At 39.2% G+C, this 14,114-nt stretch overlaps 1 long non-coding RNA gene and 1 pseudogene across 1 annotated transcript in view; one reads left to right on the forward strand and one right to left on the reverse strand.

The window, feature by feature from the left end:
* Positions 1-5,747: 5,747 nt before the first annotated feature.
* The window catches only part of LOC149124538 (uncharacterized), a 33,976-nt gene continuing 25,609 nt past the window's right edge, over positions 5,748-14,114 (reverse strand). Inside the window, exon 4 of the long non-coding RNA XR_016213729.1 lies at positions 5,748-5,958. This is a non-coding gene — a long non-coding RNA (uncharacterized LOC149124538). The remainder of the gene's footprint in view (positions 5,959-14,114) is intronic.
* LOC108177067 (NADH dehydrogenase [ubiquinone] 1 alpha subcomplex subunit 1 pseudogene) lies at positions 11,512-11,936 on the forward strand (annotated as a pseudogene).

The raw sequence follows: 14,114 nt of genomic DNA on the forward strand, positions 1-14,114 counted from the left end.
CTCTGCAAAAGTAGCTCCAGGAGCAGTTGTGACATGCCTGGCTGAGTCCTCCCATATTCTACTACAGTTGTTGCATTCAGTCTTCCATTTCGTGTCAGATTTTGGCCCTGGGTTAAAAGGTGTTCCAGTGCTTTTTGCTTTAAAGCAAGAGAAATGAGCTTACAGATTTTTGTGCAGAGGATATTTGAATAAACAAGTCCTTACAATTTTATCTTTGATAAAAACCCAACTTTTCTTATTTCTCTTACGCAGACTGTCTCATATCCTGAAATCCAGCAAGCACAGGGACTTCCAAAACAATCTTTGAGCTTTGTGCAGTGTGACAACATGGCCTTTTGGCAAAACAGTGTCCTCAATAATGCTTTGTAAACAGTTGTAAAACCTCAGCTCTGGAAGAGCTCCCATGAGTCTCTCCTCTCCTAAACTTCTGATGCCCAGGTGGCTACTAGAAAGAAGAAAAAGAAACTCACCTTCCCAGCCCTGTGCCTTATTATATCAACCTCCAGCCTGCTTCTCCTAACATCACTCCAAAGTCTACCATTTTGGGGGACCTAAGAGAAAGACCACGAACAAAGCGCAATGAACAAAGGTGCAGACTGGGACTTGGTTACCTGGTGTCCGCTTCAAAACTAAGTGCTTGCCCTAGAGCCAGCTATTCCACTTCCAGAGGCTTCCATGTATTCCTGTAAGCATTATTCAGGTAAGATAATACAGTCCATAATTTACAACAGGAACACTGATTTCTTTCCTATGCCTAAAATTCTGAATTAAAAGCAAGCATTGTGGAAATGCAGGGTGTGTGTGTGTGTGTGTGTGTGTGTGTATTAGCTCAAGTTTACAAATCAATTTTTATATAAAAATAACACCCCTTTTTCCTTTGTGAAAATTTTGTGCCGATCACATGTACTGTGTGCATGTTGACTTAAAGATTCAATTGGGGATTTGGGATTTCACCTCTGGCTTTGGTATGAGCTAGATCTAAAATCTAGAGGTTGTGTAACCTCGATAACTGCTACTCTGGGTATCAGTTCTCTTACCTGATAAACAAAGAAGGAAGATTGATTTTATTTCATGATTTCTAAGAACTCCTAGATTTTTTTTGGTATGTTCCTCAATAAATGATTCTTGCATTAGCCTAGTGCCTTTTGAAAAATCAATAAAAGTACATATAACATAATAAGGAGCTAAACTATGTCCTTAGTATGCCACAGGAAATCTCAGATTATGACAGCAGGAAAACAAGCTATTATATAGCTGATTTTTCCTTAAGCTATGTGCTTTCATTTCTCATTTACAGTTGTCTCTTGTTATCTGCAGGAATTTATTCCAGGGTTTCCCTTTGACACCAAATCTGCAGATGCTTGAGCCTGTTGTTAAAAACAACATCATATCTGTATAAAACCTATTCATTTTCTCAAGTGTGTATTTTTAAAAGTTTCATTTATTTATTTGAAAGAAAGATGTGGGGGCAGGGTGGAGAGAGAGAAGTATTTTTCATCTGCTGATTCACTCTCCAAATGCCTACAACAGCCGGGATTAGGCCAATCAGGAGCCAGGAGTCAGAACTTCATCTGGTTCTCCATGTGGACGGCAGGGGCTCAAGCACTTGAACCATCATCTGCTGCCTCCAAGGGTGTACATTAGAAGGAAGCTGGATACAGGAGTCCCTTCCCAAGCAACGACTCAACTTCTAGGCCAAGCACTAGTCCCTTCCCGAATATGTATTAAATAATCTCCAGATTACACATAATAGCTAATACAATGTAAATACTATGTAAATAATTATACCTTACAATAGTACTATAAAAAGTTCTTGAAAAAATAGAATTAAAAGATAACCTTATTTTGGTATAAAAATTGAAATTGTATATTGAAGGGTCTTCAAAATTTGTATGGAAAATGTATATTATGAAAAAAACTATTTGTGGATTTCAAAAGTGTTTTGCACCCAAATAAGATACTTCAATGCCACACTTGTACAAACATTTTGAAGCACCTTCACATGATTTATCAGTACAAATACAATTATTTTTTCCAAATGTTTTGAATCTGGCTGGATATAGGCCTTGCAGATTGTGGGTGTCTGACTGTACCATGTGGGTAGTCGTATGTTCTAAAGTCTCTGGACTTTTAAGTATATCTCACTGGTGCTTTCAGTATCTAATTGTCCAGGTTCACTTAGCACTTTCCGATCTGCCTTGGTTTAGTCAGAACCTCTATTATGATGAAGGTTGTTCATTAGCTGAGGAAGAAAGTTAAAATTACAAAACTACAGTGTGCTACCACTGACACAGGCATACTCCATGCTGCCCCTAATCTTTCCCCACAAACATTTAAAAATGAAAAGTAGAGAAAGGATGGTCCACCATGCCCATGGTGGACAAGCCAGACTGATACTTGTACTTTTGAGTTCAGGTAACATCATTCTAAGAGATGAAGCCTTGGGGTCTGCAGTTGATTAGATCCCCAAATTGTGTGCTGTCCCAGCTATAAAAAATTGCTTCAGCTTTTATTGGAATTATATACATGAAGCAAGCAATATAAAATGATACACAATCCTAAATAAATTTATCTTTGAGAAGGTTTAGATCAGAGCATTTGTATATGAGTATGTTCAGAGGAAACAGTTTTCAAATATTGTAAGTATTTAAGGTACTTGTATATATGAGTATATGTGCATTTACACATGTATGTATTTGTGTACAGTTATGTGACTTTTCAGAACAAATGACTCCATTATTCTGAGAATGTAAATTAATAAACCTGAGATAACTGAGATACCAGAATGTGACTTTCTCACAAAATTGCCCTCTTACCTAAGAAAAATAAAGATTTGTCAAGAAGTTTATTTTAAAAATGCAATATGTCATTCAATGATTAAAGTATAATGTTTTCTATCATAAAGTTTGTAATCACTATAAAAATGAAGGAATAAAGTGAACAACATTTGCTGACTTCTGTATTCTCAGATGTCCATGTTGCATTGGCCAGCGACACATGCTCAGTGACCTTGCCCATAATATAGGCCTTTTGTCAGCAACACCCTTAAATAGATAACTTAGCCTAGGAGTTTATAGATCACATACATCAACCATGATTAACCTACTAGTGCTAAAGAAATGGTCTCTTAATAGGACTAAAAGCCATTACTTGGAGTGTAAGATGTCATTTCCTTTAAAATTTCATTTTGTTAAGAGCCATCTGATCCAGAAATGCCATGTGAGCTTCTGATTCATGTACAATATTAATGCTTATGTAATCTTTGCCAATTAACCTTTGTCTTGGAATCAAATTTACATTGTAAGAATTTATTAGACTTTACTCTTCTTAGAGAGTAATAAAATGTGAGTGCTGAAACACATAGGAGAAAGCAGAAATGGGATAAAGATGTAAATTCACCCTAGCGTGATTGGAAATGAAAAGCATATGTAGACATCGTAATTATTGGGTAATATAGTTCTGTTGAAAGACAGGTCAGAAGGTTTAAGAATCATTTATACATCCTATTATTAACCCAAGTTAGGCAAATGCATTTATTAAGTACTTGCTATTGGCCAAATACAGTGCTCAATGCTGGCTACACTGAGAAATGTTGAGAGTACTGCTCTCAGGAAGCTTCCATTAATAGTAAGAGGAGAGTGTATGTCTTGTGTTAAGACAGAGTATTGTAAAGATGAAAATATTGATGTTGAGGGAACGTAGAGACAGGCAACCAGCATAGTGTTCGAGGGAGTGAATTCTGGTGTTCAGATACTTGGGTCTGAGTCCCAACTTTTTAACTTACTAGTTATGCTTCTGATTGCTTTGTGTTTCTTGTCCAAACCAGGGATGTTGGTAACAGCACTCACTTACCAGACTTGTTACGATGAGAAAATGGATTATTATTTAAAATGACTTAGAATCATAACCAGGATGCAAGCTTGTTTAAAAAAAATTACAACCTTGGGGCTGGTGCTGTGGTGTAGCATGTTGAGCTGTGGCCTGTGGTGCCGCTATCCCATATGGGCAACATTTTGAGTCCTGTCTGCTCCACTTCTGATCCAGCTCCCTGCTAATAGCTAAGGAAGGCAGCAGCAGATGGCCCAAATTCCAGGGTCCCTGCATCCAGGTTGGGGACCCAGAAAAAACCCTGGCTCCTGGCTTCCAGCTGGCCCAGCCTAAATTGTTGCTGCCATTTGGGAGCGTGAATCAGCAGTGGAATTCTCTCTCTTTGTCTCTCCTTCTCTCTCTCTAACTCTGCCTTTCAAATGAATAAACAAATCTTTAAAAAATAATTCAACTTTGTGGCTGGGGAAAATGATTAATAAGAGACTATTTTGAGGGATATGATTAATTTTTATGATGAAGCAAGTAACATGTTATCCGTAAGTACATATTTATCCCATTATTGCTGGGAACCTACACATAAAATAATAATTCTTCCATTCAGAAATCCCATATGTGGTTGGGACTTGGATGACAAAGTCATATTGGTTTAGACTTTATAACTGTTTAAATGTTCCTTCTGTGAGTAACTTTTAAAATTCTTGAGTCAGAAGTTAAGAAATGACACAGAGGGACAAAAATATCAATGGATGTTTATGTAAATGTGTATAGAAATGGATTATGTCTACCCTTTTCATAGAAATAACTGTGAAAGAACTGCTACAGAATCACAGCAGCTCCCCTAAGATGAGTTACTACTGTACCTACATGAAAAAGGCTCATCCTACCCATCCATGAATGCCTAATTTCCCTACCCCAAAATGGTCTGTATGTGCACCAAGGCAATAAAACTGAGTGAGAAATTCTGAATATTAGGCAGAAGACCTTCTCCAAATTTATCTCTTTCCATAACAGTCAAAATTGCATCTGTTTTTTTCCTTAGGGCTGATGTATGGCCAGGACAAAATTTTTCTACAAGGAGGAAGTCTTGGATATAAATGAAAATCTTTCAGTCATAGAGTAATTCATTATCTTCAGTCCTCTTTTATGATTCTCATGTTTTTTTACCATAACTTTAGTAAAAAGGGATTTGTTTTATCTCATCTTTGGTTTTAACCTCTAGAGATTTGGTACCTCTGTGGTCAAAACTTAAGATGCCAAATAAAATACAAATATGTTTGTCTTTCAAGGCTTTCTGAAATACAACACACACACTACACACACACACACAACCCTGCCTCTCAACATCCCTTGAAGGAATTAAAGCTGTCTATGCACTGACACTTCTTCAACCACATTTAAACTCTGTGGACCCTTCTTGGAATTTGGACTGTTTTATGGCTTCTTAGACAATGAAGTATGGAGAAGCCTCACTGTGCAAGCCCCAAGTCTAGACCTTGTGAAACTATCAGTTTTCCTTTCCCATCTCTTAGAACTCTCATTCAAGGAGAAATTACCAGGTAAAAAGAAGGAAAACCTCAAGACTATCATTCTCTGAGACAGCTCAAGCCAACCACGTATTGAGACTAAGAAAGGAGATGGTTAACTGGCAGCTGGCTGCTCCAGGTCCTCCACTCCATCCTGGAGATTCTGTGACTTGAGAAAGTCAGCTCAGAAGAAATGCTTCTGAGGTACATGATTAATCTTTCATGTGATTAATCATGATTTAATGATTAGTGATTAATGCATGATAATGTGTAAGAAGTTTTCACAGGGATCAGCCGTAACTGCACAAGAGCCCCTACTTGAGCTCATCCATCTCCAAATTTGAAAGAAATAATGATGAATTGCTCTTTTACTTATTTATTTTTAAAGCTATTTATTTTTATTTAGTTGTAAGGCAGAACAACAGAGAGACAACAAGAGATCTTCCATCCACTGGTTCAATCCTCAAATGCTTCCAACAGCTGGCATTGGGCCAAGCCAAAGCCAGGAACCAGGACCTCCATCTGGGTCTCCCGTGTGGGTGACAGGGATTTAATTAAGTCTTTGAGCCATTATCTGCTGCCTCCTAGAATGTACATCAGCAGGAACCTGAATCAGAAGAGAAGGCGAGATTCCACTTCAGTCATTCCAATATGGGGTTCAGGTGTCCCAAGCAGAAGCTTATCCCACTGAGCAACAATGCCCACCCCTGAAGTGCGTTAAGTGCTTAGTGTTGGGTTAGTTTGTCATGCAGCAATAGACAATCATGCCTCCCTCTCTTCCCAATTACTTGAAGTTATCTGGTAGGCTGATTGTTTCTAAATAGCTTTCCCATCTGCTGTTGTCTCTGCTAAGAGTTCCTGCTCCAAACCACTGAAGTTAGTATAATCAATATACTCTTCCAAATGCAACCATCTACTTACTTATCAAATACAAAAGCTACTTTATTGTAAATGTTCTATACATTTACTTCTCTTATTGGCCCCATTTTGAAAAGAGGAAAAAGGGACAGAAAAATTAGGGAGCTTAGATCAAATAACTATGATTGGAAGGGCTCATTCAAACCCAGAGAGGCTGGCTCTAGGTTTTCTGCTACAACCTCCACGCCTCTAACTAGAATATTTCTCTCTCCACTTCTTCCAAGGCTGCTCATGACTAGCATTTCTTTCGTGTCAGATCTTTGCTGATCAGGAACAGTTCCTCAGAGAACTTGTCACAGATCAATTGTATCAGGTAGCACTCTTCCCTCTACCCCATCCCTCATGCAGGTCAAGTTCTCTCTACCTTGTTTTACTTTTGTTACAATACTTACAGCAGGGCAAACAATTTCTTTCTTTGAGCAAAGATCCTTCTTATGTCTCTTTCTATGCCCAGAATCTATTGTCTGATACATAGTGGGACTTCTTAAATATTTCCTAAATGAATAATTATACTTCCTGTGTTTTCCATCTGTAATGTGGACACAGATGGAATCCCTCTAAGTCTGATCTTTATCAGAATTTGCTTCAGAACCAGCCAGTAGCTATAGCTACAATGTAACCCATAGAAGTACAAATTGGTCTCTTGTTTTTGCTTATTTATGGGTGCCTGAATATATCTGCAATCCTAAAAACATCCTGTAAATAATGAAGGAAACTGCTTCCTGATTAATTTCTCAGGAAAAAAATAAAATAAGAGAGGTATGTGGGCTCTAGGTTATTTTAGAATTGAGATTAATACCTAAGGCAGATATTACCCATAACGATGAAGATATATTTCAGGGTTGTAGCACTCTTTCAGAGGTGGTTACAATAGAAAAAGCTCATGGAAAAGCTTAAGTATATTGAGGATTCTTGGTAATTCTTTATTTTCCCTTTCTTCCTCTGTTTCTTTCCTAAGTACTTGCCTTTATTCTCTTATTTCTTCTTGATGTTGCCACCATAATCACTAATCTCCCTCCCATTCTACCTTTCCTCCTTTCTTTGCTACCACTTTCCACAAAATACAGGAAAAGATCATCCTAAAGACCTTTGTTCTTTTTCTTGCTAGTGTTTCTTCTTAATTTCACACAGTTTTCTTCATCCATCCTGATGCTGCTATAGGTAATGCCCATTTCCTAGTTTGCCTGAACTCAGCAGTAACCTCGTGCTTTTGTCTCCCGTCTCTTCTACCCTTATCCTGCCACAAAAGCAATGTTTCCAGAATATTCTTCATCTCTTTGTAGTCTACATCTAGGGATTCAGACTCCACACAGTGCTTTCTCCACCCATAATTACTTCATGAATAAATTATGTTCCTTTGAGAAAATTCATATATTCAAATTAACAACACAAATAATTGTTTTGTAGTCACAATCAAAGAAATTTATAAAGTATGAAGCATCCGCTTACAAAATATCTCTTACATGAGGAAGAATTATCCTGACCTATTTGTGTGAGAAGCTTAACTATGTCTTTCAATTAAACATCTAAACATCTGCTCTAAAGTCTTCCATGTTTGCAAGAGTATGTGAGCTTGCTTGCTTAATTTTCCCCCCTCTATTTGCTGAATAGCATTGCCTCAAAGCTAATTTTCAGCATCGTCTTTTCACCAAGGGTGCTATGTAGGCTTGGTAAATGTTCTACAGTTTTTATAAGCACAGAAGACACTGTTCCCATGATATCTTAGAGTCATCTTACATGTCCAAAAATGTCTGTATCAAGGAATTTAGGCATCAGTCTTAAGTTTTCTGAAATCTCTATGATCCAACATTGATTATTTTTGTTTATTTTTTAACTTTTTCTTTTGAGCTAATTATACATTCTTAAATTTATTTTCATTTGATTTTTGAAAAAAGAGAGAGGGAGAAAGATATCTCCCACCTGCTAGTTCACTCATCAAATAGCCACAAAGGCCAGAGCTGGGCTGATCTGAAGGCAGGAGCCAGGAGTTTCTTCTGTGTCTCCCACATGGGTGCAGGGGCCCAAGCACTTGGACCATCTTATACTGCTTTCCCAGGCCATAGCAGAGAGTTGGATTGGAAGTGGAGCATCCAGGACTTGAACCAGTGTTCATATGGGATGCTGGTGCTGCAGGTGGAGGCTTAACCTACTATACCACAGTGCTGGCCCCATGAGTGGCAACTTAACTCCTATACCAAAACCCTGGAATAATTTCAGATTTATAAAAAAAAGTTCTATATGACTAGTATTCTTTTACATTGTTCACATCATTTCCCCTACAGTTCAGATCTTACAATTGTAATTCTCAAGAATAGTATATTAACAATAGTACAATATTATTACCTAAACTATAGATATTATTTGTATGTAAGTTGGCACTAGTGCATTTTTTTCTCTGCCAAGGTCTAATCCAGAGTCTCTCATTGCCTGTAACTGCTATTTCCACTGAGTTTCTTTCTGTCTGTAATAGTTTTTTAGTCTTTCCTTGTCTGCCATGACTTTTAGAATTTTAAAGAATAATAATCATGTATTTCGTAAAATATTTTTATTTGGCTTTGCCTGATCTGCTCCTATTTTTAGACAAAGATGTGCATTTTTATCAAGAATATAGAAAAGAATTAAATCGTGTCCTCCACAGTGCATAATATCAGTGGGTTCATGATTCTGGTGCCTAGTGTTTACTCAGATCACTTGCAAATTTTCTCCACTCAATAGTAACTGTTTCCACAGGTTTTGATCATCCTGAAAATCTATAAAAAAAAGCAGAGTGTTAGATTGAGCAGATCAAGTTTGGTAACCCATGTCTGCAAGAAATTGGGTTAGTAAATCTCATTGTAGATCTCAGCTTCTTAAACTATGACATGAGGATTTCACAAATACCTTTCTCATGAAGAAAGTGTGAATCTTAATTCACATTGTCAAATATAGAAATAGAATCTCAATTCTTTTTTCCCCTTTAAACTTACATAAATCTGCAAAGTTTTTAGGTGGTCACAGAGTTTCCTGGTACAGAGATAGCTACATCCATCATTGGTCCCCATTGGTCACCTGGCAGCTCCGCACTCACTAACCTAAGAGATCTTTCAAGGACATGGCCCTGTCACGATAGGCTTTACTTGGCTCTCAGACATCCTTGCTGATACAGGGAATTTCTATGTGTGGGAGAAGCTAGCCATTCTGAGAACTTTCATTTCTCTTAGGCAATGTGTGTATTCCTATTGTTCTAGGGCTCCACCAATATCTCACTTTTTCTGTTTTTCCTGATCCAAGAATGTATCTGTCTCTCTCCTCACACTCTCAGACACCAGAAACTGTCAACGCGGTTAGAGTACCAAAGCCTCTTAACATCACGCTGCAAGTGTCTGAGATATAGAATGAAAAGCAGGAGATTAAGCCACTGCTTAGCATACTGGGATCCCACATCAGAGCACCTTTTTGAGTCCTAGATGCTCAACTTCCAATCCAGCTCCCTACTAGCATACCTAGAAAGCAGCAGATGACACAAGTACTTGGGCTCCAGCCACCCATCTGGGAGATCCAGATGGAATTCTAGGCTCAGGGCTCAGCCTGCCTCAGCCCCAGCTGCTGCAGTCATTTGGGGAGTGAACTAGCAGATGGAAGATCTCTGTTCCTCTCTCGCTCTCTATTATTCTATCTTTCAAATACATAAATATTTTTAAAAAATAATGCAAAGGATATTGCTACTTTAGAGAATACAGAAAAAGCTGTCAATAAGTAGCCCTCAAATTAATTTTCACATAATATCCTGTTATATGGTTGTGCAAGTATTTTGGCTGAGACTAGTTTCTCAAGATGTTAAAAAATATCCACATGGCGGCCGGCGCCGCAGCTCACTAGGCTAATCCTCCGCCTTGTGGCGCCAGCACACCGGGTTCTAGTCCCAGTCGGGGTGCCGGATTCTGTCCCGGTTGCCCCTCTTCCAGGCCAGCTCTCTGCTGTGGCCAGGGAGTGTAGTGGAGAATGGCCCAAGTGCTTGGGCCCTGCACCCGCATGGGAGACCAGGAGAAGCACCTGGCTCCTGCCATCGGATCAGCGCGGTGCACTGGCCACAGCGCGCCGGCTGTGGCAGCCATTGGAGGGTGAACCAACGGCAAAGAAAGACCTTTTGTCTCTGTCTCTCTCTCTCACTGTCCACTCTGCCTGTCAAAAAAAAAAAAATTAAAAAAATATCCACATGGCTAGAAATAGGAAAAACTGTTTTTAAAACTGATTTTAAAGGTGAAATCATGTCTTGTTTTGTTTTGTTCCCACAGGGGTAGATTGTTATGTTTACTTTTTAGATCAAAGATCTCCATTTTATAAATATATATATATATATGTTCATGGGCTTCTAAATTATGCAAATGTATACAGCTTTGTTCTTGAATTGATAGATTGATAGATTGATGACAATGCGATTCAAAAGTCAAATAGCTTTGACTCATAGAAGTTGTCTTCTGGGTAGACAAAGCTCAATTTCTATAATGCACATTAGGAAATTTACCTTAGCAAATCAAAATATGGATTGCAATGCCCTGACTCTGACATGTCTTACTCATTCTTGAGAGCTGTATTCTTTTCTTCTCATCTAAGTCCTCATAGAGAGTAGACTGAGAGCAGAGTATCAAGTGAGCCAGAAGGATGTGATCTTCCCCCTGCTAGGAAGGACAGGGGCAAACCTGAACTGAACTATTGAAGCTGAATAGCATACATTATTCACAAAATAGACACATGACGGACGATTGTGTGTCAGGAGTTCAAAGGCAAGATGACACTCTTTAGGAAGCTTTCCCATGAGAAGAAAGAAGAGTTTCAGTGTGAAACATTGCAGAAAATCTCTCTCCTATGAGAAACTAGTGATTTGGGAGCAGGCTCTGGACTGATAAGAAAGCAGAAATGCCCCTTCCTTCTTCTAGAAAAGGACTTTGAACGGACGAAGGGAGCCATGGTGGAGGCACTACCATTGGAAGATGTGTCGGGAATAAGCCCAGTCCCGCAACATGGGAACAGGACCACATGTAGACAGAGAAATCCAACATGAGGCTCCTATGGAAAGACTGAGCCTCTGCATTCTTACAAAAGCCATAACTGGCAACCAGTTTAAAGGCCATTTTGTTATCCTTGAGACTTTTTTTTTTTTTTTTAAGATTTATTTATTAGCGCCAGCCACTCTTGAACCCTGCCGGACTCCGTGGCTTCCTGTGGAGTGCGTGGCTCCGCCCTTTCATGGGCTGCTGCGGGGCTTACCGGGAAGAAAGCGGAGTCCCGGTCACCTTTAGGGACCTAAAAGTAGGGTTTTGGCTTAGGTAGCGGTGCAGAGATGTGGTTCAAGATTCTGCCTGGAGTTGCCATTATGGCCGTGTGTTTGAGTATCCCCCAAGCGGCCACCGCGCACATTAACAAGTTCACTAATGGGCACAAGGAAAAAAGGATTGCTCATTTTCATTATCAGTGGAGTTTGATGGAAAGAGATAAGTGCATCTCTGGAGTTAATCGTCACTATGTGACTAAGGGTTTGGAGAACATTGATTAAAGAAGCATTTTCCTGATTGATGGAAAATAACTCATTTATGGTCATCTACCCCTGTTAGAAGGTTGTGTAATGTATTATGTAACATGCAATGTGCTTTATAGTACTTAATAAAAATTAATTGAAAAAATAAAAAAGATTTATTTATTTATTTGAAAGAGATACAGAGAGGTAGAGGCAGAGACAGAGAGAGAGAGAGAGAGAGAGAGAGATCTTCCATCTGCTGGTTCCCTCCCAAAATGGCTGCAATGGCCACAATGTCCAGAGCTGTGCTGATCCAAAGCCAAGAGCCAGGAGCTTCTTCCGGGTCTCTCATGTGGGTGCAGTGGCCCAAGGACTTGGGCCATCTTCTACTGCTTTCCCAGGCCATAGCAGAGAGCTGGATTGGAAGTGGAGCAGCCGGGACTAGAACTGATGCCTACATGGGATGCTGGCACTTCAGGCAGCAGGTTTACTCACTATGCCACAGTGACTGCCCCAAGACTTTAATAAGATATGGTCAAGTTTCAGCTATTATTTGGAGGGATTGAGCAGAGAGTCTGTGCCCCAAGATGAGCTAGTATAAGTGACAGCAACAGCAGACTGGGGGAAACAAGGCTCTTGATGGCAGGAGGAAGATTCTAAATCTATAATAGAAAACTGACTGGGCATAGTCAACATTGAGGGCATGTTTGCACAATATGCAGGCCTGCTCATGTCAGAAACTTCTGAGAGTTAGAAAAAGAGAAACTGGTAAAACTGAATTTCCAGGAATCATATATGATCAACCTCAAACAGCATAAGGTGAACAGTAAAAACTGACCTTAAACCAGAGCTGTGGCATAGTGGGTAGCTAGAGCCTACAATGCTGGCTCCTGATATGGGCTCTAGTTTGTGTCCAGACTGCTCTACTTTCAATCTTGGTCCCTGCTAATGGTCTAGGAAAAGCAGTAGAAGATGGCCCATTATTTTGGCCCCTACATCCACCTGGGAGAGCTGGAAGAAGCTTCTGGCTCCTGATTTTGGCCTGCCTCAGCCCTGGGCATTGCAGCCATCTAGGGAGTGAATCAGCAGATTAAAGATGTCTCTCTTCATTTCTCCCCCTCTCTTTGTAACTATGCCTTTCAAATAAATAAATCTCTCTCTTTTTTTAACAAAAAAGCATGACCTCATTATCTAATGAAAAGGGGTAAAATTAGGTAACATTTATAAGGATTCAATGGAAAGTTACACAAGCAGAAATAAATTTTGGGGCATAAAATATTAGCTTCCCTTTCCAGATTTCTTAATAAGCATGAAAATTTAGGAGAAATGGGGAAAGTGCTTGAAATGCTCACAATGGCGTGACTCATTTATGAGCTAATGTTAAACTGAAATCTCACAGGTATAACTTGGAAATAAGCCAGATGATTAAACAGAGGTACATGGATGATGCCTGCCTTACAGTATTCTCATGTTAAAGGTTATATAATAAAATAAGAAGTGAGTGCATGATCCTAATTGGAGAAAGGACATCTAAAGGTTTCCATTTCAATTCTACTCTTGCCAAAATTAACCAACCTCTGGCACCGTTGCAGTTACAGAGAAAGGATTGTAGGTATTCAGAAAGCAAACAATAGGTCAGAAGTCAGGGTCTGCCTGGTGAATTCTGAATGGATAGGAGAAGCAGATGGCTGAAGGTAATTTCTCCAGTGTAAGACTTCTTTAGCATGCCTCTTTAGAAATTACGACATGAAGATTATATCTTCGGTATACTGAAGTCAAAGTTTTTTCTTCTCCTCCTAGTACACTAGTCATTAATTTTTTAAAAACATTTTTATTTATTTTCATTTATTTGAAAGGCAGAGTGACCAAGAACAGAAAGACACAGAAAGAGAAACACAAATCTTCTATCCATTTGTTCAATCTCCATTGGCCACAATAGCTGAGGCTAGGCCATGGCAGAGTCAGGAACCCAAAACTCCATCCAGGTCTCCCACATGAACGGCAGAGTCCCAAACACTTTGGCCATCATCAATTGACTCCTAAGATACATTGGCAGAAAGCCAGGTCAGAATTGAGGCAGTGGGACTCAAACCAGTGTTCCAATATCGGATATGGATGTCCCAAGTGGTGGCTTAACTAACACATGGTGCCATAACTTATTGAATTTTTCCCTGGAGCTAGGAATTCTAAGGACTTTACATCCATTTTCTCATTCAGTACTCTAGGATCTATCAATATTCCAATTTTCCAGAAAAGGAAACAATATTCAGATACTAAGTTTTCAGTCACACAGCTTGTAGGTGTTACAGCCATGCTTGGAACCCAGGTGATTTGAGTATTTTAAAAAAAAA

This window comes from Oryctolagus cuniculus, chromosome 9, assembly GCF_051225735.1.
Source record: "Oryctolagus cuniculus isolate XC-2025 breed Fujian yellow rabbit chromosome 9, ASM5122573v1, whole genome shotgun sequence".
NCBI lineage: Eukaryota > Metazoa > Chordata > Mammalia > Lagomorpha > Leporidae > Oryctolagus > Oryctolagus cuniculus.